Here is a 24,171-nt window from a genome sequence, read left to right on the forward strand (position 1 = left end):
CATTAAAAAGTGGGCAAAGGACATGAACACTTTTCAAAAGAAGGCATACATGAGGCCAGGAGTTAGAGAACAATCTAGGCAACATATGAGACCCCATGTCTTAAAAAAAAAAAAAAAAAAAATTAGCCAGGTGTGGTGGTGTGCACCTGTAGACCCAACTACTCAGGAAGCTGAAGTGGTAGGATTGCTTGAACCCAGGAGGCTGAGGCTACAGTAAGCCATGATCATGCCACCCCAGTCCAGCTCAGGCGACAGAGTGAGATCCTGTCACCAAAAAGAAAGAAAGAGAGATGTACACAAATCAGTAGCTCTGCTACACACCAATAGCGACCAAGATAAGAATCAAATCAAGAACTCAACGCCTTTTACAATAACTGCAAAAATAAAATAAAATACTTAGGAATATACCTAACGAAGGAGGTAAAAGATCTCTACAAGGAAAACTACAAAACACTGCTGAAAGAAATTATAGGTGACACAAACAATGGAAACGCATCCCATGCTCATGGATGGGTAGAATCAATATTGCGAAAATGACCATACTGCCAAAAGCAATCTACAAATGCAGTGCAATTCCCATCAAAATACTAACATCATTTTTCATAGAATTAGAAAAAATAATCCTAAAATTCATATGAAATCAAAAAAGAGCCCGAATAGCTAAAGCAATTCTAAGAACAAAGAGCAAATCTGGAGACATCACATTACATGACTCTATACTACAAGCCTATAGTGACCAAAACAGCACACTACTGGTAGAAAAATAGACACATAGGCCGGGTGCAGTGGCTCAGACCTGTAATGCCAACACTTTAGGAGGCCAAGGTGGGAGGATTGTTTGAATCAGGAATTTGAGACCAGCCTGGGCAACACAGCAAGACCCCATCTCTACAAAAAAGTACAAAAATTAGCCGGGTATGGTGGCACATGCCTGTGGTCCCAGCTACTCAGAGGCTGAGGTGAGAAGACTGCACTTGAGCCTCGGAGGTCGAGGCTGCAGTGAGCCGAGATCATGCCACTGCACCTCAGCCTGGGCAACAGAGGAGGCCCTTCTCAAAAAAAAGACACATAGGTCAATGGAACAAAAGAGAACCCAGAGGTAAATCCACATACCTACAAACAACTGATATTTGACCAACTTCACAAAAATATACACCACACTGGGGAAAGGACACCCTATTCAATAAATGGTTCTGGGAAAACTGAATTGCCATATGCAAAAGAATGAAACTGGACCCCTGTCTCTCACCATATACAAAAATTAACTCAAGATGGGTTAAAGACTTAAATGGTTTGGCTCTGGGTCCCCACCCAAATATCATCTCAAATTGTAATCCCCACATGTCCAAAGGAGGGAAGTAATTGGATCATGGGGGCAGTTTCCCCCATGTTGTTCTCCTGATACTGAGTTCTTAAAAGATCTAATGGTTTTATAAGTGTCTGGCATTTCCCCTGCTTGCAATTCCCTCTCCTGTCACCATGTGAAGAAGGTTCTTGCTTCCCCTTCGCCTTCCATCATGATTGTAAGTTTCCTGAGGCCTCCCCAGCCATGTGGAACTGAGTCAATTAAACCTCTTTCCTTTACAAATTACCCAGCAGCCTCGGGTATTTCTTTACAACAGTATGAAAACGGACTAGTATAATGTAAGACCTGAAACTATTTAAAAGAAAAAAAAACTAGAAGAAACCCTAGGAAAATATCTTCTGGACATTGGCCTAGGCAAAGAATTTATGACTAAGACCTCAAAAGAAAATACAAGAAAAACAAAAATAGACAAATGGGACTTAATTAAACCAAGTCTTCTGCACAGCAAGAGAAATAATCAATAGAGTAAACAAACAACCTAAAGAATAGGAGAAAATATTTGCAAATTAGGCATCCAACAAAGGATTGGTATCTAGAATCTACAAGGAACTCAACAAGAAAAACAACAAATAACCCCATCAAAAAGTGGACAAAGCATATGAACAGACATTTTTTCAAAAGACATACAAGCGGCCAACATATGAAAAATTTCTCAACATCACTAATCATCAGAGAAATACAAATTAAAACTACAATGAGATGCAATCTTACACCAATCGAATGGCCATTATTAAAAAGTCAAAAAAAACCAACAGATGTTGGTGAGGATGTGGAGAAAAGGGAACACTTTTAAGTGTATAGGTACATAGGGGAATACTTACACACTGTTAGTGGGAATGTGAATTTGTACAATTTCTGTGGAAAGCCACACGGAGATTTCTTAAAGAGCTAAAAATAGAACTACCATTTGATCCAGCAATCCCACTACTAGGTATCTACCCAAAGAAAAACAAATCATTATATAAAAAAGACACCTGCACTCAGATGTTTATCACAGCATTATTCACAATAGTAAAGGGATGGAATCAACCTAAGTGTCCATCAGCAGATGACTGGACAAAGAAAATATGATATATACATCAGAGAAAATTACTCATCCATGAAAAAGAATGAAATTATGTCTTGCAGCAACATGGATGGATCTGGAGGCCATTATCATAAGTCAAATAATTCAGAAACGGAAAGTCAAATATCACATGCTCTCACTTGTAAGTGGAAGTTAAACAATAAGGACACATGGATATACAGAGAAATAATAGACAGTGAAGACTCCGAAAGGTGAGAGGATGGGAGGAGGATGACGAATGAGACTGTTCCTATTGGGTATAATGTACAGTATTCAGATGACGGGTACACTAAAAGCCCAGACTTCATTACTATGTGATATATCCATGTAACAAAACTGCACTTGTACCCCCTAAATCTATAAAAATAAAAATAAGAACAAAAGATATGAAGAAGTATTTTAGATTTTGGATATTTTCAGATTTTGGAATATTTGCATATACATATGATATCTTTTGGATGAGACCCAAGTCTTAGCACTTATGTTTCATATACACTGTATACACATACCCTGTGGGTAATTTTATAGAACATTTCTAATAATTTTGTTCATGAAACAAAGTTTGTATGTTGAACCATCACAAAGCAAAGATGTGGCCAGGCACAGCGGCTCACACCTGTAATCCCAGCACTTTGGGAGGCCGAAGTGGGTGGATCGCCTCCGAGGTCAGGAGTTCGACACCAGCCCGGCCAACATGGTGAAATCACATCTCTACTAAAAATACAAAACTTAGTCAGGCATGGTGGCGGGCGCCTGTAATCCCAGCTACTCCAGAGGCTGAGGCAGGAGAATCACTTGAACCTAGGAAGGAGAGGTTGCAGTGAGGTGAGATCGTGCCATTGCACTCTAGCCTGGGCATTGCAACAAGACTCCATCTCAAAAAATAAATAAATAATTAATTATATATATATATATATATATAAAAAACAAATGTAGCACACTGAGGTAAGATGTTAATAAGAGGGTAAGCCACATGTGTGGTATGTGGGATCTCTCTGTTCATGTACTATCTTCTCAATTATTCCTGTAAATCTAAAACTGTTCTTAAAAAGCCTATTAAAAATTAAAAAAAAAACACCTAACAATAAAACAAAAAAGAAACAGAATCTCACTCTGTCACCCAGGTTGGAGTGCAGTGGTGCAATCTCCACTTCCCGGGTTCAAGCAATTCTCCTGCCTCAGCCTCCCGAGTAGCTGGGACTACATGCATGTGCCACCACACCCGGATAATTTTTGAATTTTTAGTAGAGATGGGGTTTTGCCGTGTTGGTCAGGCTTGCCTCAAACTCCTGATTTCAAGTGATCCACTGGCCTCGGCCTCTCAAAGTGCTGGGATTACAGGTGCACCGTGCCCAGCCTGATTAAACATCTAAATAAAACATTTAAGGCCAGGCGCGGTGGCTCATGCCTGTAATCCCAGCACTTCGGCAGGCCGAGGCGGGTGGATCACCTGAGGTCAGGAGTTCGAGACCAGCCTGACCAACATGGTGAAACCCTGTCTCTACTAAAAATAAAAAAACTGGCCGGGCATAGTTGCATGGGCCTGTAATCCCAGCTACTCAGGAAGCCGAGGTAGAAGGGAAGTTGACGGAAGAGGATCGCTTGAACCCAGGAGGCAGAGGTTGCAGTGAGCCGAGATTGTGCCACTGCACTCAGCCTGGGTGACAGAGGGAGACTCCGTCTCAAAAAAATAAATAATAAAAATAAATTTAAAAAAAATTAGAAGGAACCATTTATATTAGTTCCTTTTGGAGAGAGAGGATGTGAGGAGAAAGATGTTTTCTTCTCGTTTTATCTTATGCCCTTTCCAATTAACATATATCCATGTTAGAATTTCTAAATTTAAAAATGTAAACAGGAGAGTGGATTTGCACCTGTTTTGGTTCAGTAAGTATACAAGTCTATATTATAAAGATCTGGATTTTTTTCCCTAAGTAAATAATGTAGAGCGGAGTGAATGGGTTTATCAAGGGCTTGCATAGATGACCTTAAGTGGCTTGGCATTGTGTAAAGTTTCTATAAAGTTAAAAATAAATATGACAGGGCCAGGCACGGTAGCTCATGCCTGTAACTCTAGTACTTTGGGAGGCCAAGGCGGATGGATCAGAGGTCAGGAGTTTGAGACCAGCCTGGCCAACATGGTAAACCCCCATCTCTACTAAAAAATACACAAACATTAGCCAGGTGTGGGGGTGGGCGCCTGTAATCCCAACTAAGGCAGGAGAATCGATTGAACCCAGGAGGCAGAGGTTGCAGTGAGCTGAGATCTCACCATTGCACTCCAGCCTGGGGGACAAAAGCAAAATCCCATCTCAAAAAAAATAAAAATAAAAATAAACAAATGAATATGACATATGTTTTACTCCAGAATACATCTACCTTCATTCAGTTTATACATTTTTTAAATTGCTTTCTGGTGCAATCACCTAATTCTCTTTGAAAAGCAGAATCTGGCCTGCTGAGAAGCCAGATAAAAGGCTCAGCCCTTGAAGCCAGCATTCTGCAGGAAGCATCCTGAGACTTCTACCACGAGATGGCAGCCACTGCCTTGAGATGCTACAACCAGCCGAGGCCACCTCCGTAACACCTCCCAATAAGCTCACAGAACACTAGAGGGCCCTGAGAACTGCTGGTAGGAGCAGGGGTGCATCCGAAAACATCTCCTGGTCAGGGGCCGTCCTCCCCATGCAACCACAGGTACACACTCCCGCCCTCATTCACTTCAAGGGTCCTGTTATCTTCTACACAGGTGTGCCTATTATACACACGCACACATACACATGCACATAACCACCCTGCACAAGATGTCCAAGCTGAGAAAACGCTCCTGAACTACCAGATCTCAAGATTCAGAGGGATCTTGCATCTATCTGTTCATTATTTCCTATTTTAAACACAGAAGTCACTGGAGATCTAGCACATTCAATAACAGTTTTAGTGGCAGGACTTACCAGACCTCATTGTCGACCAAGGCGCCAGTCAGTGGAGGATGAACTCCGCACATCCAGGAACTGGAGGAAACCACAACCCATGAAGAGCTGGTGTTGACTGAGCGCTGCTCAAGCCAGGCTCTGTGACATAACTTGATTCCCTTTTTCACTTCAGGAAACTGATTTTCAGTGCAGTGATCACCTCTCCATTATCATACAATTACCTAGTGGTAGAAAAGAGATTCAAAGCCAAATGTGTCTAATTCCAAACCCCATTCTTTCTCCTGCTCCAGCATTTACTAAAATACTGGAAAACCAAGAACGTCCAGTTATCTGAGAAGAATTTAGTGTCACTTGCAATTTTTCTTCTTTTTACCAATAAGTCCAGTCAAATTACACAAAGAATTTTGCCAAGTGCTAAATAGTAATTGTCCTACCAAAGGCAAGCCATACCTGAGTGGAACATGGAATTCTAGTCAACGTGAATTCTCAAAGGTACTGCATAAAATGGCGTTTTCTGTAATCACAATAGTGCCTAAAATGCCTCAACATCACATATATTTTTTTTAAATTATATGAAAATTGCCACACTCTCAAAAAGTTTAATAAATAAACTGTGCACTCGTAGGGGTTTTTTGTTGTTGTTGTTGTTTGGTTGTTTTTGAGACAGAATCTCGCTTTGTCGCTCAGGCTGGAGTGCAGTGGTGCGATCTCAGCTCACTGCAACCTCCACCTCTAAGATTCAAGCAATTCTCATGCCTCAGCCTCCGAAGTAGCCTGCCACCACCACACCCAGCTAATTTTTGTATTTTTAGTAGAGACAGGGTTTCACCATGTTGGTCCGGTTGGTCTCAAACTCCTAACCTCAAGCAACCCACATCAGCCTCCCAAAGTGCTAGTGCTAGGATTACAGGCATGAGCCACCATGCCTGTAAAAAAGCCCGGCCAGGATTCCTTTTTCACATATGCTACTGCTGGCCACAGGTCATTATCATCAACACACCAATACGTGCTTGAGTTGTATTAATAAAAGGATAAGGTTCGAAACAATGGAAGTGATCATCTCACTCTACTTGCCTAGGTCAGACATCTCCTGTGGTGGTAAATTCTTTTTTATATTTTTTAATTTAATTTAATTTTTTTAAACCAAACAAGCAGCAGTGATGTGGTTGTAAATTCTTATCACGACATTTTAATGCTTTGTTAGCCAGAGAAGAGAGATTAGGAGGGCAGGGGATACAGACCAGATAGCCCCAGGTCCTCAGCTGTTTCTCATGCCATGGGCTAAAGAAGAGATTATTAAACCTGTATTCAAATAGGCAGGGTTTTGTTTCTTTTTTTCTCCTGGCTCTAATGATCAGATACAGGCCTATGAATAGAAGGTACACAGATAGTTTATCTCACCGTAAGGTAGAGCACTGTCACACCCAACACTGTCTCACAATGAATGAAATAGGTGGCCTGGTGAGGGCATCAATAAATATTTGATGAACTTGATAGCAGCAGGAGGCAGACAAATCCCTACTCAGACATGAGCAGGTCCTCAATGAAAACCCGACCTTCAAACTAAAGACAGTTTAAAGCTTGAAAGTCAAGCTGCAAGTCCCAGGTAAATCCACAGATGGGATTGAGAACCTCTTCCTGTTTGGCATGCTTTCCCTCTGCTTGATCCCCACCCTTTACTTATTTTACATATATCTACCCTTCCCTAGTTGGTTTTATATACACTGTCGTGCCCACCCTTGGTTGGTACCTTTGTTTTAGCCTTTTTTGCATAATCACAAACCATCAGCATGCACTTCCCATTCTGAGCCCATAAAAGCCCTGGACCCAGCCACACTTAGAAAGAAACCACCTGACTTTGGGTGGAGGACCACCCTAGCATCCCCTGTCCATTGACAGCTGTTTCGTCACTCAGTAAAATTCTTCTCCACCCTCCTCACCCTTCAATTGTCAGCATAACCTCATTCTTCTTGGATGCAGGACAAGAACTTGGGACCCACTGAACGTGGGTACAAAGAAGGCTGCAATACCATGACCCTCCACTCTCTGCTGGCGGAGAGCAGCTGCCCCACGTGAACGGAAGCAGGGGCAGGGCAGAGCCAGCCCCAGAGCTGCTGGCCGGAGCAGGGCGACAGGACTGACAGAGCTATTAACACGCCACCACCTGTCAGGCTGTGGACGGCCAGACTAAAAGAGTTATTAGCATGCTATAACACCCACTCTGGGGCTTCCAGGTCTCAGGCACGCCTGCTTGGGCACCACTGTGCTCCCCTCAGTGCAACACACCTGGTCCAGCTGCAAGCCCCACATGGAGCCCACTCCTGTGCCAGCACTTGGAACAGCCAGCCAGATCCCCACACTTGCTGGCTCACAGACCCACTTCTGCCAGGAGCTGAGCACGCAGTTGCAGTGGCCATGGGATTGTGCCGGAGTGCAAGCCAGGTGTGGTCTGGTGGGCCGAGTAGATGGGGCATCTTCTACAGCAAGCTCAGGCCCAAGTAAGGCCTGGGCAAGGATGTCGCCACCAGAGGTCTCTGGCTGGCAGAGTATCCAAGAAAAATCCTGCATCAAACTGATGAAATCCATAAACAGAATACCATTCTATAATATATATGTGATATGCTATGCCAGGTTCTAGGCACGCAGAAAATATCATAGGTGGGCCCTGTCTCTGCCCTCACAAGCCTTCATAGAGAAAACAGACAAGAAAAAAATGGGGAATTATCATTATAAACTATGAAACGTATTCTAATAAGAACTGTGTTAAGAAGCCCATCAAAAAAGCACTTAACTCTGTCTCTGGGTAGTCAGAGAAGGCAGAGAAGGATTCCCAAAGGTTACCTAATTTGAGACCTAAGCAGTAACTGGGAATGAACTGAATAAAAGAGATAGAATGAGAGGATTTTCCCCCTAAAAACAGTGTTCCTGGCTGGACACGGTGGCTCACATCTGTAATCCCAGCACTTTGGGAGGCTGAGACAAGTGGATCACCTGAGGTCAGGAGTTCAAGACCAGCCTGACCAATATGGTGAAACCCGTCTCTACTGAAAATACAAAAATTAGCCAGGTGTGGTGTTGGGCACCTGTAATCCCAGCTACTCAGGAGGCTGAGGCAGGAGAATCACTAGAACCTGGGAGGCAGAGGTTGCAGTGAGCCAAGATCATGCCACTGCACTCCAGCCTGGGGAACAGAGTGAGACTCCATCTTTAAAAAATAAATAAAATGTTCCTTCCCAAACAGTTTTCTAGGACGTCCTTCAAAGATGGAGTCTCTGTCACCCAGGCTGGATTGCAGTGGCACAATCTCTGCTCACTGCAGTCTCTGCCTCCCAGGTTCAAAGAATTCTCCTGCCTCAGCCTCCCAAGTAGCTGGGATTACCAGCACATGCCACTACGCCCGGCTAATTTTTGTATTTTTAGTAGAGACAGGGTTTCACCATGTTGGTCGGGCTGATCTCGAACTCCTGACCTCAGGTGATCTGCTCACCTCAGCCTCCCAAAGTGCTGGGATTACAGGTGTGAGCCACCACACCTGGCCGTCTTTTTTAATAATTAAAACATCCACAAGAATCTTCGTTTAAGGTTACTTGGAGTTATGTGAAAGGGTTTACTGAAGAAAGGGTTTACTGAAGTTGAAATTCACAAAAGCAAGGAGCGAGCTAGCCCTGGGCCTGGAAGTGGGCCAGACACCGTGGCTTAGATTAAGGCAGGAGAATAGCTTCCAGTTTGAAGTTAAAGTTTGTTTTTACTTTCATGGCGCTTTCAGGTGCTTAGTGTGAGACAAAGCAGCAAGTGCTAAGAGGCCGTATTTGCTCATTTCTGCTTGAACCCCTGACTCTGATAAAATACAGCTCTCAGGAAGAATGTCTTGAAGTCAGAACAGGACAGAGCACACAGCCTCCCACATCTCTCGCCTGAGTCAATACATTCCTTAAAAGATAAATGAGGCCAAGTGCAGTAGCTCATGCCTGTAATCCCAATACTTTGGGAGTCCAAGTCAGGAGAATTGTGGGCCCAGGAGTTAGAGATCAGCCTGTGCAACACAGCAAGACCCATTCTCAAAAATCATTTTTTTGTGGCATACAACAATCTAATATAATAATAATTACTGATACATATGATACATATATTAAGGCATATTATCAAAATTTTAGGAATCACATACAATTTTAGAATACATAGAGAACATATTTATACAAATATAACCTCCCCAAAAGTTAGACACTATTTCTTATTTGACATTCCTATATGATTTTTAACATATCAAATCTTGTATTATCTCTTGGACTTCCAGGAGCCCTAATATTCAGAAAATTAGCTTGAGGTCAAAAAGACTGTATTTAGAAACTGAAATTTTGATTTCACCAATTCAAATATCAAAGGTTTAAGACAGTTGCTCAATACAGAATCACATGTCACTTTGTAAAATAAGGCATTCGTTTAGCCAAAGCAGTAACTCAAAGATTTCAAAAAACAATCTTTAGTCTTTGATAGAAGACTCAGTTTCCTAAACAATCACAAGACCTAATAAAGATACCATGAGGCAAACACTGAATCTGTCTCTCTTTCTTGCCCCTTTTTTTGTAGTTTACTCAAAAGGTAAACAAATACCTTTTAATACCTCTTATTAATACTACCAAAAAATCTTGTTCAAAAAAGAAAAAGTTTACCTTTGTATCAGCGTATTAATGTTAAGCTAATTTTAACAAAATCTTTTTTATTTTATTATTATTATGCTTTAAGTTTTAGGGTACATGTGCACAATGTGCAGGTTTGTTACATATGTATACATGTGTCATGTTGGTGTGCTGCACCCATTAACTCGTCATTTAGCATTAGGTGTATCTCCTAATGCTATCCCTCCCTCCCTCCCCCAAAAAATCTTTTTTTTTTTTTTAAGGTAGATGATCCTTGCCTTGCCTTTTCCTACACATAAGATAATGTCCAGTAGGGTTAGTGGTTATGCTTCTATAAGCTATAACCAGATGTACTTTTTTTTTTTTTTTTTTTTTTGAGATGGAGTTTTCCTCTGTCGCCAGGCTGAAGTGCAGTGGCACAACCTCGGCTCACTGCAACTTCCACCTCCTGGATTCAAGTGATTCTCCTGCCTCAGCCTCCCAAGTAGCTGGGACTACAGCAATGCACCACCACATCCAGTTAATGTTTGTATTTTTAGTAGAGATAGGGTTTTGCCATGTTGGCCAGGCTGGTCTCAAACTCCTGACCTCAGGTGATCTACCTGCCTCGACCTCCTAAAGTGCTGGGATTACAGTCATGGGCCACTGTGCCTGGCCTGGATGTGATTTTACACATACTGAACCTCTGCCACCTGTGTATGAGCAGTGGGCACTTCTGGAGCAGTCTGATAGGACATCTCTAACAGGCCACTCCCAGGCTGTAGGCTTCAGTTTCTAGCCCTCGGTAAGACTTCTGAATAAAACTATCTTTAATTCTTTAAAAGCTTGATGTTTTTCCTTTAATTAACATTAGCATGATTTAAACAGAACTATTTGGAAGAATTAAATGTTGTGAATTTGTATACTGGTTTCTGTTTCTCCAAACTGTGGTTAGGAGGGCAGAGCACAAATCCTAACTATTGGCCAGGTGCAGTGACTCACGCCTGTAACCCCAGCACTTTGGAGAGGGATCACTTGTGCCCAGGAGTTCGAGGGCAGCCTGGGCAACACGGCAAAACCCCGTCTCTACCAAAAAACAAAAATTACCAAGTTTCCTAACCCAATCTCTAAATAAATAAACATTTAAAAATAAAACTAAAAAAAAAAAATCCTTACTATTGAGCACAGAGAATCTCTCCCCAGTAAGGCCTCAAGTCTTGACTTTGAAGTCAATGACTGCACCCCTCTCCCTGCTCTCCACACTCTGCAAGCTGACTCAGGCCTGGGGTTTGTCTGAATCCCCTCAGTGAGCCATGATCATGCCATTGCTCTCTAGCCTGGGTGACAGAGCAAGACCCCTATTAAAAAAAAAAAAGGCTGGGCGTGTTGGCTCACGCCTGTAATCCCAGCACTTTGGGAGACCTAAGGTCAGGAGTTTGACACCAGCCTGGCCAACATGGTGAAACCCGTCTCTACTAAAAATACAAAAATGAGCCAGGTGTGGTGGTAGGCGCCTACAATCCCAGCTGCTCGGGAGGCTGAGGTATGAGAATCACTTGAGCTGGGGAGGCGGAGGTTGCAATGAACCAAGATCATGCCACTGCACTCCAGCCTGGGTGACAGAAGGAGACTCCATCTCAGAAACAGACAGAAAACCTCATCAGGCTGGTGGGACATCTCTTGCCCCCCTCCTACCTGGGAACATCTTGACCTTGACTGTGCTACCTTGTTCTTTGATGTCTTCTAGCTTTGACCGGTGCTGCTCCTTCTGATAACATCTGTCCTTTTTCTGCTTAATAAACTTTTTACTCGTTTTTCTAGACTCAGCCCAGGTGTTCCTGCCATCCCAGGCTAGATGTCTGTTCTGCACTCTTCTGGCAGTTGCACTTGAATTTAGTAGCATTTGTCACTGTGCTTAGAGAGCACAAAATCACCGTTCCCACCTTCAAGCTGCTCATAGGCCTGTGGCAGATGCAGTATATTCTTTCATAATTGCCCTGTTTTGCAACATCCCCTAGCGTGGCTACTTCTGCTCTCAGCACATAATGGTTGACCATTGAGACTGATGGCACACAAGGGACAGGGGACACCAAGGCAGTTGAGGGCCCCACTGGACATCGTTGAACTTACCTGCATTGAATGCTCATGGGAGGAGGCTGGCACCTGCTTCTCTCTTGTTGGTGGGCAGATCTTCCAAGGCCTCCTGAAGTTACGTGGAGTTACGTGAAGTTATGCAGGCTACATAGAGATTAGACTCAAGGCTGAGGGCACTAAAGAGACTGTGAAGAGTTTTAAGCAAGGAAGAGATGAATGGCTGCTTATTTTAGAAGGATCCCGCTGTGGGGGATGTTCTGGATGAGTGAGAAGAGTCCTGCAGTCCACTGAGGGGCTCTGGGTGTAGGCCAAGAGAGTACTGATGATGGCGACCATGCAGATGGAGAAAGGCAGGGGGTGACGAGGAGATGACCGTGGCTGAATCCCCACTTTGCTCCTCCCTGGCTCCCTGGCTATGAATCTTGGGCACCAACTTCACAGCATCACTGTGAGGAATACAAGAGCGAATGAGTGTTTATAGTTACTATCATTACTATTACTTGTGGGGACAAGAGTGGCTTTATTTTAAATGCTAATCTACCATGTGACTTCTGACTAATCCCAAGTCCAGGAATGGCTCTAAAATGTTTAGCAGATGTGTTACCCTTTCTGTAAAACATCTATTCATTGTAAGTTTCACCTATTCCTCCAAAAACAAAAATGAACCCTGAATGCTGTTGCAGAAATCATACACTGTGATGCCCCCAGAAGCACCTACACACTCCTCCCACAGCATGCATACTTCCCCCACCCCAAGATGTAAGCCCTGGGTCAAGGGGACTGTGGTGCAAAAATCTGCCTGTCTTGCCAGTTGCCCAAGACCACGTTTCAGTTAAGTTCCCCCAGTAAGTCTTATACAGAAAAACTAGATTTGTCTGCCTCCCTCTTTGGTTTCGGGGCTCCTTCAGCATTTGGGGGTTGCTTTGCATATACAACTCTTTCATGGAACATTACCATTCCAGACATGTTCTGGAGATCAACTGGGAAGCATGGGAGGTGAGAGAGAGACAGACCAAGGATGACTCTTGGATCTCTGGCTTAAGGGAGATGGATAGTCAAGTCAGATATGACTCACCCATGGGCATGTCAGGTCTTGGGAGTGGCGGGAGGAGGACAGGTATTTGGAATCTGTGGTGGGATATATTCAGGCCCTCATGCCTCAGCCCTGGCTGGTGCTGGTGCCTGGTCCTCACCCCCCTGAACAGGACAGGGTGGATCCAGCACAGGCAGCCAGAGGGGCAGGACTGATTGGAAATTGATTGGAAAAAACAATAGGCCACCTATCTGAAAGGCAAAGCTGACAAGAGATTCATGTGGCCCTGGGTGAGTCACTTCACCATCTGGGACCTGTGCTCACAGGTGTGAATGGGACAGAAAACTGCCCAGCCCTTCCAGACACTATGGCCATGAAGTACAGATGATGTTAAAACTCCCCCTCTTCCTTCCAGGCCCTGCTCACACACCACCTCCTCCATGCACCTCTCCCAGTTCCCCAGCCAGAAGCAACCTCCCTCCACTCTAAGCTCCTAGAATCTCCACACTGAGTACTTCTATCTACCCCAGGCCCTGGCACAGGACAGGACACACCCAGGCACTCACCAGCACATTTGCTGCTCTGTTCCCCATCCCTGCAAGCGGCCAGCAGGAGCCCAGGGCCAGTCTAGAACCTGCAGCTCCTGCTGTGGTAACCCAAGCCAGCAAGGGAACCGGGGTTCTTCTGGTGAAAAGTCTGAGCATAGGGCAGAATGAAGGGCAATCAGGACAGCCCCACAGGGGCTACAAAACAGGGGCCACAGATGGACACTACTATAAAGGATTTTTTTTAATCACTTATTAAATTCCTTATAATTATCAGGTAGGGTTTGTGGTTGTACTTTTTCTGAATAATTTCACGTGCACAGAAAAGTATCTGAAGACACTCTGTGGGCCAGTGGGAGAGGTCTCCAGAGGGGCTGCTAGCCAGAAACTACTATGTTCTGTGGGGGCTCAGGAGATGCTGTCCGACCATGAGGAGGAACAGAGTCACCAGCAATGACTCCTCCTGCCTCTTCCTGGACCAGGCTGCCGCTGGCAAGGCAGTGCCTTCCCGCAGGACTCCTTCAGTTCTTCCTGAGGCTTTGCATTTCCCCTGGAGCAGGCTGAGCCCGGGATCGCAGGGTTGTAGGAATACAAAAGACACTGGTCCAAAGGAAGGGCTACTGCTCCAGATAAAAGCAGCCCTTTCGGCGGGCGCGTTGGCTCGTGCCTGTAATCCTAGCACTTTGGGAGCCCAAGGCAGGAGGATCACTTGCGCCCAGGAGTTTGAGACCAGCCTGGGCAATATAGAGACCCCGTCTCAAGAAGAGAAAAGAAAAAGCAGTCCTTTCAACCAGCACTATCCCCCACGAGGATGCTACCAAGGCCACTGAGGCCACCCAGCATCCCTGTCCCTGGCTCACCCGGCCTCCTCTGTCCTTCTGGCCTGATGGGTTTGGAATCTGCCACACATCCATTCCTCATGCCTCCCACACACAGAAAACAGGCATGCAAACATGCACATACACAGACACACCTGCATGGAGACACACACCACTCACCGACTTCCACATATGCACACACATGTAAAAACGACAAGGTCATGCTCAAACACCAAGTCCACACCCTCCACAGGCTCCAGTTGGCTCCACACACACACACACACACACACACCCCACCCATGTCTACAGGAGCATCTCACACACACTTGCTCTTACACATTTAAATAAATGTCTGTGTAGAGGGGGCGGTCTTGCTGCTCAGGGATTGCCAGCACATTCCCCGATAGTGTGAGTCTGCACAGGACACTCCCTCTCAGAGTTCTGGCCCTGGGGGAAGACTTTCCGGTTTTTTTCTTCCTAGAGCCTGAAGGCTAAATTACAGAATCCATCCTATAGCCTGGGCTTCGAGTGAAAGCCCCAAAATGATTCCTGGACAGGCCACAGAAGCGGCTCACAGCTGGGTGCAGATCAAAGGGTCTTCTTAGCTGTTTATATTTGGTGTTGGAATTGATATGGGAATCTACGCTTCACCTGCGCATGTTTCTAATCTCAAACCCCATTTTGCTGTGTGATCTTATCAATACCTCCCTCTTTTAGCCTCAGATTTTCTATATATATTGTGGGAAGTCTGGAGTTTGGGACATGAGTTTCCGGTCTCAGGCCTCACTCTAACATCTATAAATGGCTGGTAAGACATGAACCAGATTTTTTTTTTTTTTTTTTTTTTTTTTGAGAAGGAGTTGCGTTTTTTGCCCAGGCTGGAGTGCAATGGCATGACCTCGGCCCACTGCACCCTCCGCTTCCCAGTTCAAGAGATTCGGCCGCCTCAGCCCCCCAAAAAGCTGGGATTACAGGCATGTGCCACTATGCCAGGCTAGTTTTTTTTTTTCTTTTTAGTAGAGATGGGAAGACGGGGTTTTACCATGTCGACCAGGCTGGTCTCGAACTCCTGACCTCAGGTAATCCACCCACCTCAGGCTCCCGAAGTGCTGGGATTACAGGCATGAGCCACCACGCCCAGCCAGGGCATGAACCAGATCTATGATACTCAAAATGTGGTCTAATAGCCCCTACTGACCTCACCTGGGAACTTACTAAAAATACAGAACAGGTGCAGTGACTCACACCTGTAACCCCAGCACTTTGGGATGCCAAGGTGGGCCAGTCACATGAGGTCAGGCGTTCGACACCAGCCTGGCCAGTATGGTGAAACCCCGTCTCTACTAAACACACACACACAAAAAAAAAAATAGCCAGCCGTGGTGGCAGGCCCCTGTAATCCCAGCTACTTGGGAGGCTGAAGCAGCAGAATCTCTCGAACCTGGGAGGCAGAGGTTGCAGTGAGCCAAGATAGTGCCACTGCACTCCAGTCTGAGCAACAGAGCAACACTCCATCTCAAATAAATATTTTAAGAAATAAAAAATAAAAACACAGAAGCAGCCGGGCATGGTGGCTCACATCTGTAATCCCAGCACTTTAGGAGGCCAAGGTGGCGGGCTGCTTGAGCCCAGGAGTTCAAGACTAGCCTGGATAACATGGCAAAATCCTATCTTTACGAAAAATAGTAAAATTAGCTGGGTGTGGTGATGTGCGCCTGAAGTCCCAGCTACTCAGAAGGCTGAGGTGGACAGACGACTTGAGCCCCGCAGGTCAAGGCTGCAGTGAGCCTTGTTTGCACCACTGCACTCCCGCCTAAGCAACAAAGTGAGACCCCCATCTCAAAAAAACAAAAAAAAACAAAAAAACACTGAAGCAGTCACACCCCCACCCTACAACACCATGCTGAATCAGAACCCGCAATTTCACAAGTTCTCAAGGTGATGTACATTAGAAGCACTGCTCCAAATGAGCTCTAAAAGCTTTTTCAAGTTTCTAGAATTCCATGTACTCCACAATTTCAACAAGATTGGGGTGGCAGTGGTCGGGCGCATGTAATTGCAGCACTTTGGGAGGCGAAGCGGATTACGGGGTCAGTACTTTGAGACCAGCCTAGCCAACATGGTAAAACCTCGCCTCTACTTAAGATACAAAAAACAAAAAAAATTACCCGGGCGTGGTAGGCGTCTGTAATCTCAGCTACTCGGGAGCCTGAAGCAGGAGAACCTTGAACCCAACGTGTCCAGAATTGGTGGGTTCTTGGTCTCACTGACTTCAAGAATGAAGCCGCGGACCCTCGCGGTGAGTGTTAACAGTTTTTAAAGGCGGCGTGTCCGAAGTTTTTTCCTTCCGGTGGGTTCGGGGTTTCGCTGACTCATGAGTGAAGCGGCAGACCTTCGCAGCGAGTGTTACAGCTCTTAAAGCGGTGCGTCTGAAGTTGTTCATTCCTCCTGGTGGGTTCGTGGTCTCTATGGCTTCAGGAGCGAAGCTGCAGACCTTCGCGGTATTACAGCTCACAAACGCAGCGTGAACCCAAACAGCAAAAGAACACAACCTTCCACAATGCGGAACGGGGCCAAAACACATTGCCACGGCTACCTCAGACAGCCTGCTTTTATTCTTATCTGGCCCCACCCCCATCCTGCTGATTGGTCCATTTTACAGAGAGCCAATTGGTCTGTTTTACAGAGAGCTGATTGGTCCGTTTTGACAGGGTGCTGATTGGTGCATTTACAATCCCTGAGCCAGACACAAAAGTGCTCCATGTCCCCACTAGATTAGCTAGATAAGAGTGTTGATTGGTGTATTTACAAACCCTGAGCTAGACACAGAGTGCTGATTGGTGTATTCACAATCCCTAAGCTAGACATAAAGGTTCTCCAAGTCCCCACCAGATTAGCTAGATACAGAGTGCGGATTGGTGCCTCCACAACCCTGAGCTAGACACAGGGTGCTGATTGGTGTGTTTACAAACCTTGAGCTAGATGCAGAGTGCTGAGTGGTGTATTTACAATCCCTTAGCTAGACAAAGGTTCTCCAAATCCCCACTAGACTCAGGAGCCCAGCTGGCTTCACCCAGTAGATCCCGCACCGGGGCGGCAGGTGGAGCTGTCTGCCAGTCCCCCACCATGCGCCGGCACTCCTCAGCCCTTGGGCGGCTGATGGGACCGGGCGCCCTGGAGCAGGGGGTGGTGCTCGTCGGGGAGGCTCAGGCTTGCAGGAGCCCACGGTGGTGTGGTGAGGAGACTCAGGCATGGCGGGCTGTAGGTCCCGAGCCCTGCCCCGCGGGGAGGCAGCTAAGGCCCGGCGAGAAATCGAGCGCAGCACCGGTGGGCCAGCACTGCTGGGGTACCCACGCACCCTCCGCAGTTGCTGGCCCGGGTGCTAAGCCCCTCACTGCCCGCGGCCGGCGGGCCGGCCCACCCGTCCGAGCACGGGGCCCGCCAAGCCCACGCCCACCCGGAACTCTAGCTGGCCCACAAGCGCCGTGCGCAGCTCCTGTTCCCACCTGTGCCTCTCCCTCCACACCACCTCGCAGGCTGAGGGAGCCGGCTCTGGCCTCGGCCATGCCAGGAAGGGGCTCCCACAGTGCAGCGGCGGGCTGAAGGGCTCCTCAAGCGCAGCCAGAGTGGGCGCAGCGGCTGAGGAGGCGCCAAGGGTAAGTGAAGACTGCCAGCATGCTGTCACCTCTCACCAGGAGGCAGAGGTTGCAGTGAGCCAAGATGGCGCCACTGCACTCCAGCCTGGACAGCAGAGTGAGACTCTGTCTCAAAAAAAAAAAAAAACACCGGGTGCCATGGCTCAAGCCTGTAATCCCAGCACTTTGGGAGGCCGAGGCGGGCGGATAATGAGGTCAGGAGATCGAGACCATCCTGGCTAACACGGTGAAACCCCATCAATACTAAAAATACAAAAAATTAGCCGGGCGTGGTGGCATGCCCTTGTAGTCCCACCAGTTACTGGGGAGGCTGAGGCAGGAGAATCACTGGAACCCGGGAGGCTGAGTGAGCCTAGATCGCGCCACTGCACTCCAGCCTGGGGGACAGAGCAAGACTCCGTCTCAAAAAAAAAAAAAAAAAAAAAAAAAAAGATTGAGATGGGAGCATGAGGCTTTTGGTTGAGAAGAGTTGGTTACTTAGCAGGAAAGCTTTGTCTGTATTGATCCCTGGTGACCACAGAACAGCTTTCATAATTTCAGCAGAATGTCCAGCTGTGGTCAAAGTAATTTTAAAACAATACAGCTGGGCATAGTGGTTCATGCCTGTAGTCCCAGCACTTTGGGAGGCTGACATGGGAGGATCACTTAAAGCCGGGAGTTCAGGACTAGCCTAGGCAATACAGTGCGACCCCATGTCTACAAAAAATTAAAATAAAATATTAGCCGGGTATGGTGGTACATGCCTTTAGTCCCAGCTATAGGAAGACTGAGGCGGGAGGATCACCTGAGCCCAGGAGTTTAAGACTGCAGTGAGCTAGCATTGTGCCACTGCACTCCAGCCTGGGTGACAGAGCAAGAACCTGTCTCTAAAATAAAAATTAATATTAAATAACAATACAAATGATGATGTCAGCAAGCAGGTGAAGACAGGACCTTTCTTTGACTCAGGACCCCCTCATTGTTTGACCTTCCCAAACCCTTCCTCCCAGGAGAATCCAATATACATATATATATATATATATATATATACACATATATATACACACACATATATATATATACACACCTGGATCCATGGGTGAAAAGGATCCCTGCAATCATTTCTGAGGTCATTCTGGAAATGTTTTCTCTGGATCTGTCTGGGAGCCAGCAGGAAACAAATGGGAGAGGCCCAGAGAAGCTCTGGATGCAGCAGAACAGAGCATGGTGTCTAGTAAGTTCTAAGTGATGGAACTTGGCACCATGAACGCCTGAACCCAAAGGTCACTCAGACTGCCTAATCCAAGGACTTGCACATTGTTTTGTTAAAACTGATTCTGGCTGGGCACAGTCACCCAGGAGTTCCAAGATCAGCTTAAGTGACAAAGCAAGACCCTGTCTCCAAAAAAACAAAACAAAACAAAACAAAAACTGATTTTACGTTCCAGCAGAAAGCCGGGTGAGAAGCGGAACGAGGCCAGCTCTTCCAGGTTGGCAGATGAACTGGGGGTCCCCAGGACAGGCTGCAGCCTCTGCACTGCAGATACCCAGAGCTCTCGCCATGCTGCTGCCCAGGCAGCAGGGAACCTCTCACCCCTCCCCACCTGGGTGACTTGATGGCAGTGGCAGCTTCTCCCAGCCTGAACCATGCCAGCCAACAGGTCTCCTGGCCCAGTCTTGCCAGGCCCAGGCAAAGCCCCTGCAAGCTGCTAGGACACAGCGCCCTTGAGTGGCACAGGTGTGGCCAGGCGAAAAGGCGGGTCTACTGACACAGGCTTGGTCACCTCTGTAGGCCATGGGGCCGCGCAGATCTGGATCCTGGGTTACCCGCTCTGTCCCAATTGGACAAGACCTCCCTAGGCCTGAACCAGCCAGGAGATGAGGGAGCGCAGGACAACCACAGATGGACGAGTCAGCAGCCATCAGACAAATCTACCAGACCTTAATATAGGTAGAGAGAAATGGTAGAATAAGAGACCACATTTGGCCAACTGGAAATGCCTACCACCCTTTGGAAAGATTTACTGGCTGTGTGTATAATACACAGAAGGCCTGTGTATATAATATGAAAAAGCTAATCTCAACTTGCCCCCCAACTTTTTAAAAGAAAAAATTTGGCTGGGCTGGTGGCTCATGCCTATAATCCCAGCACTTTGGGAGGTCAAGGTGGGAAGATTGCTTGAGCGATCAGCCTAGGCACATTCACGACCAGCCTAGGCAACATAGTGAGACTCCCTTCTCTGCAAAAAATTTAAAATTTAGCCAAGTGTGGTGATACACACCTGTGGTACCAGCTACTCAGGAGGCTGAGGTGGGAGGATGCTTGAGCCTGAGAGGCAGAGGCTGCAGTGAGCTATGAGCGTGCCACTGCACTAGAGCCTGGGCAACACAGCAGAGCGAGACCCTGTGTTAAAAATAGTAAGGAAAAGAAAAAAGGAAACATTTGCAGCCAGGCACAATGGCTCACGCCTGTAATCCCAGCACTTTCGGAGGCCGAGGTGGGTAGATCACCTGAGGTCGAAAGTTTGAGACCAGCCTGGCCAACATGGTAAAACCCCGTCTCTACTAAAAATACAAAAATTAGCTGGGTGTGGTGGCGGGCACCTGTAATCCCAGCTACTTGAGAGGCTGAGGTATGGGAATTGCTCAAACCCAGGGGGGTTGCAGCAAGCCGAGATTGTGCCGTTGCACTCCAGCCTGGCCTACAAGCGAAACTCCGTCTCAAAACAAAACAAAATATTTGCTACATCTAGTCCTTCTAGATGTAAAGAGGTTGCCAACTATGACAGAGTTAGAAAATCACACATCTTGTAAACATCCACTTGTTTTTTTAAAAAATCATAAAGAGGTATGTCTCCTGAAAATGACTTTTTTTTTCTTTTTTTTTTTTTTTTTGAGACAGGATTTTGCTGTCACTTAAGCTGGAATGCAGTGATGTGAACATAGCTCACTGTAGCCTCAAATTCCTGTGCTCAAGCAATCCTCCCACCTCAGCCTCCTGAGTAGCTGGGATTACATGCACATGCCACCATAACCAGTTAATTTTTTTTTATTTTTTATTTTTTTGCAGAGATAGGGTCTTGCTATGTTTCCCAGGCTGGCCTAGAACTCCTGGCCTCAAGCAGTCCTCCTGCCTCAGCCTCCCTTAGTGCTGGGATTACAAGCATGAGCTACCCCACCCCAATCCTGCCACCCCCGCTGGAAATGACTTTTTGAAATGTAGAAGCACCAAGAGTGACACACGTCCACGTTTGTACAGGGGGTTAGGGGACGTGAAGCAGAAGACCGTGAGAAGGTTCTATGCCAGGCAGGTCATATGGAGAAGATGTTTTCATATTATAATCATTGTTCTGTGTGTGCATTTTATTCTTCACTACTTTATATATAGTTGACAGTGCAAAGTACTTTTTTGAAGTATCTAGTCTTTCTAGACATTCTGAAGTGCCTGATATATGTTAAAATAGAGGTAGTAAAATATCACATTTTCTAAAACTGTTTTTTTGAGACAGAGTCTCGCTCTGCCCAGGCTGGAGGGCACTGGCTCGATCTCGGCTCACTGCAACCTCTGCCTCCCACATTCAAGCCATTCTCTTTCCTCAGCCTCCCAAGTAGCTGGGATTGCAGGTGTGCACCACCACAACCAGCTAATTTTTGTATTTTTAGTAGGGATGGACGGGGGTTTCACCATGTTGGCCAGGCTGGTCTTGAACTCCTGACCTCAAACAATCCGCAGACCTCTGCCTGCCAAAGTGCTGGGGTTACAGGCGTCCTTTTGTTAAAATTCATATGGAATGCTTTTGCGTAGTACACGTTGTGTTTGTGCACCGCTTCAGGGCAAGAAGGAAGCTCACTGTAGCCTCTCAAAGTGCAATGAACTCTGCACCACTGTGTTTATAATGAAGCAAGATTAACCACTAGCCCTTCTGTCTGTGCATTTTGTTTTACTTATCTGTGTATATCGTGCACATAAAAGAGAAACGAGTCCTAATTTACAACAGCTACTCTTTCTAGATGTTAGAGAGGTTGCCAGTGTATGACAAAAGCAAAAGTAGAGTTAAACTCATATATTTTGTACATTTTGTTTTAAAATTCCTAGGAAAGATTGTCATCTGAAAATTTGAGCATTATAGCCCACTGTGTTGCTGTAGAAGGGAACAGTTTTAGGCCAGAATGTTCATATTTTGAAGACACTGTCAAATGATAACTATCGTGCTCACTTTGGCAGCATATACGCTAAAGCTGGAATGATACAGAGAAGATTAGCATGGCCCCAGTGCGAGGATGACATGCAAATTCATGAAGCATCCCATATTTTCTAATAAGAAAGAAAGAAAAAAAAAAAACAGGCTAGGCATAGTGGCTCATGCCTGTAATCCCAGCTTTTTGGGAGGCCAAGGTGGACGGATCATCTGAGGTCAGGAGTTTGAGACCAGACTGGCCAACATGGTGAAACCCCGTCTCTATTGAAAATATAAAAATTAGCCGGGGATGTTGGCACATGCCTGTAATCCCAGCTACTTGGGAGGCTGAGGCACAAGAGTTGCTTGAACCCAGGAGGCAGAAGTTGCAGTCAGCTAAGATCCAGCCTGGATCACAGAGCCAGACTCTGTATCAGAAAAAAAAAAAAGAAAAGAAAAAAAAAATGCAACTATTGTTGCATGTATGAGGTTTATTCAGTACTGCTGTGTCTATGGAGTACAAATATCCTTACCTGAAACATCTAGGCTGAAACATGTAGATGTTTACAAGTACCCAACATATGTTCAACATAGAGGTAGTAAAATATCAATTTGTAAATATCTTTTGCTGAAATTCATAAGAAATATTATCTTTTGGAAATAAAATTGTTAAACCACCTCTATGAGCAGGATAGTACCATCTATACTTGTTCAATGGTTTGCAGGAGGTGGGAGGGAAGGAATTGCAAAAGATTATATGCTAGTGCATTCACACTTGGAAATTTTCAGACACCGTTTTTCTGCGCATTTTGTTTATTTTGTTTTGCTGTGTATCTAGTGTATGTAATGGACAAATGAGTCCTAATTTTGCAACACATAGTCTCTAGATGTTAAAGAGGCTGCCAGCGTATGACCAAGTCTTAGTAAAATTAGCTCATTTTGTACAGTTTGTATTGAAATTCATAAGAAACGCTGTCCTCTGTAAATGACTTTTGGATATGAGTTTGTGCAACCTCTGTAAGCATTACACATGCCTGTACTAGTCCACTGGATTGATGACAGAGAGAAGGAAGTGAGGAGCACATGGTTCAAGCCCATGATGGTCATACTTAGAAGATACCTCAAATTATATGCAAAAACCTCAATTACTTTTGCACCAACCTATAACAATTGTTACATGTATGCAATTTTTTTTTTTTTCGAGATGAAGTCTCGCTCTGTTGCCCAGGCTGGAGTGCAATGGTACAGTCTCGGCTCACTGCAACCTCCGCCTCTTGGGTTGAAGCGATTCTCCTACCTCAGCCTCCCACGTAGCTGGGATTGCAGGTGCCCACCACCATGCCTGGCTAATTTTTGTATTTTTAGTAGAGACAGGGTTTCTCCATGTTGATCAGGCTGGTCTCGAACTCCCGACCTCAGGTGATCCACCCACCTTGGCCTCCCAAAGTGCTGGGATTACAGGCATGAGCCACAGCGCCCGGCCCACATGTGTGCAATTTTAACAGTGCTGTGTATACAGTGGACAAGTTCTAATATGAAATCTCTGGGAACAGTATAATCTCTGTAGTTGTTCATTGGGTTGAGGGAGATAGGAGGGAAGAAATTGCAAAATGTGTTTTGTTACTATGTACTAGAAAATTTCAGCTTATCAGATGGGTGCAGTGGCTCATGCCTGTAATCCTAGTGCTTTGGGAGTCTGAGGCGGGCAGATCACCTGAGGTCAGGAGTTCGAGACCAGCCTGGCCAACATGGCGAAACTCCATCTCTACTAAAAATACAAAAATCAGCCGAGTGAGGTGGGAGGCACCTGTAATCCCAACTACTTGGGAGGCTGAGGCAGGAAAATCGCTTGGACCCGGGAGGCGGAGGTTGCAGTGAGCTGAGATC

General features: G+C 45.9%; 1 non-coding gene across 1 annotated transcript; it reads left to right on the plus strand.

Annotated features, from left to right (window-relative positions):
• The first annotated feature begins 22,315 nt into the window (after positions 1 to 22,315).
• LOC115831776 lies at positions 22,316 to 22,422 on the plus strand. Its single transcript, XR_004027272.1, has one exon. It is a non-coding gene; the product is annotated as a U6 spliceosomal RNA (small nuclear RNA).
• The last annotated feature ends 1,749 nt before the right edge of the window (positions 22,423 to 24,171 follow it).

This window comes from Nomascus leucogenys, chromosome 2, assembly GCF_006542625.1.
Source record: "Nomascus leucogenys isolate Asia chromosome 2, Asia_NLE_v1, whole genome shotgun sequence".
NCBI lineage: Eukaryota > Metazoa > Chordata > Mammalia > Primates > Hylobatidae > Nomascus > Nomascus leucogenys.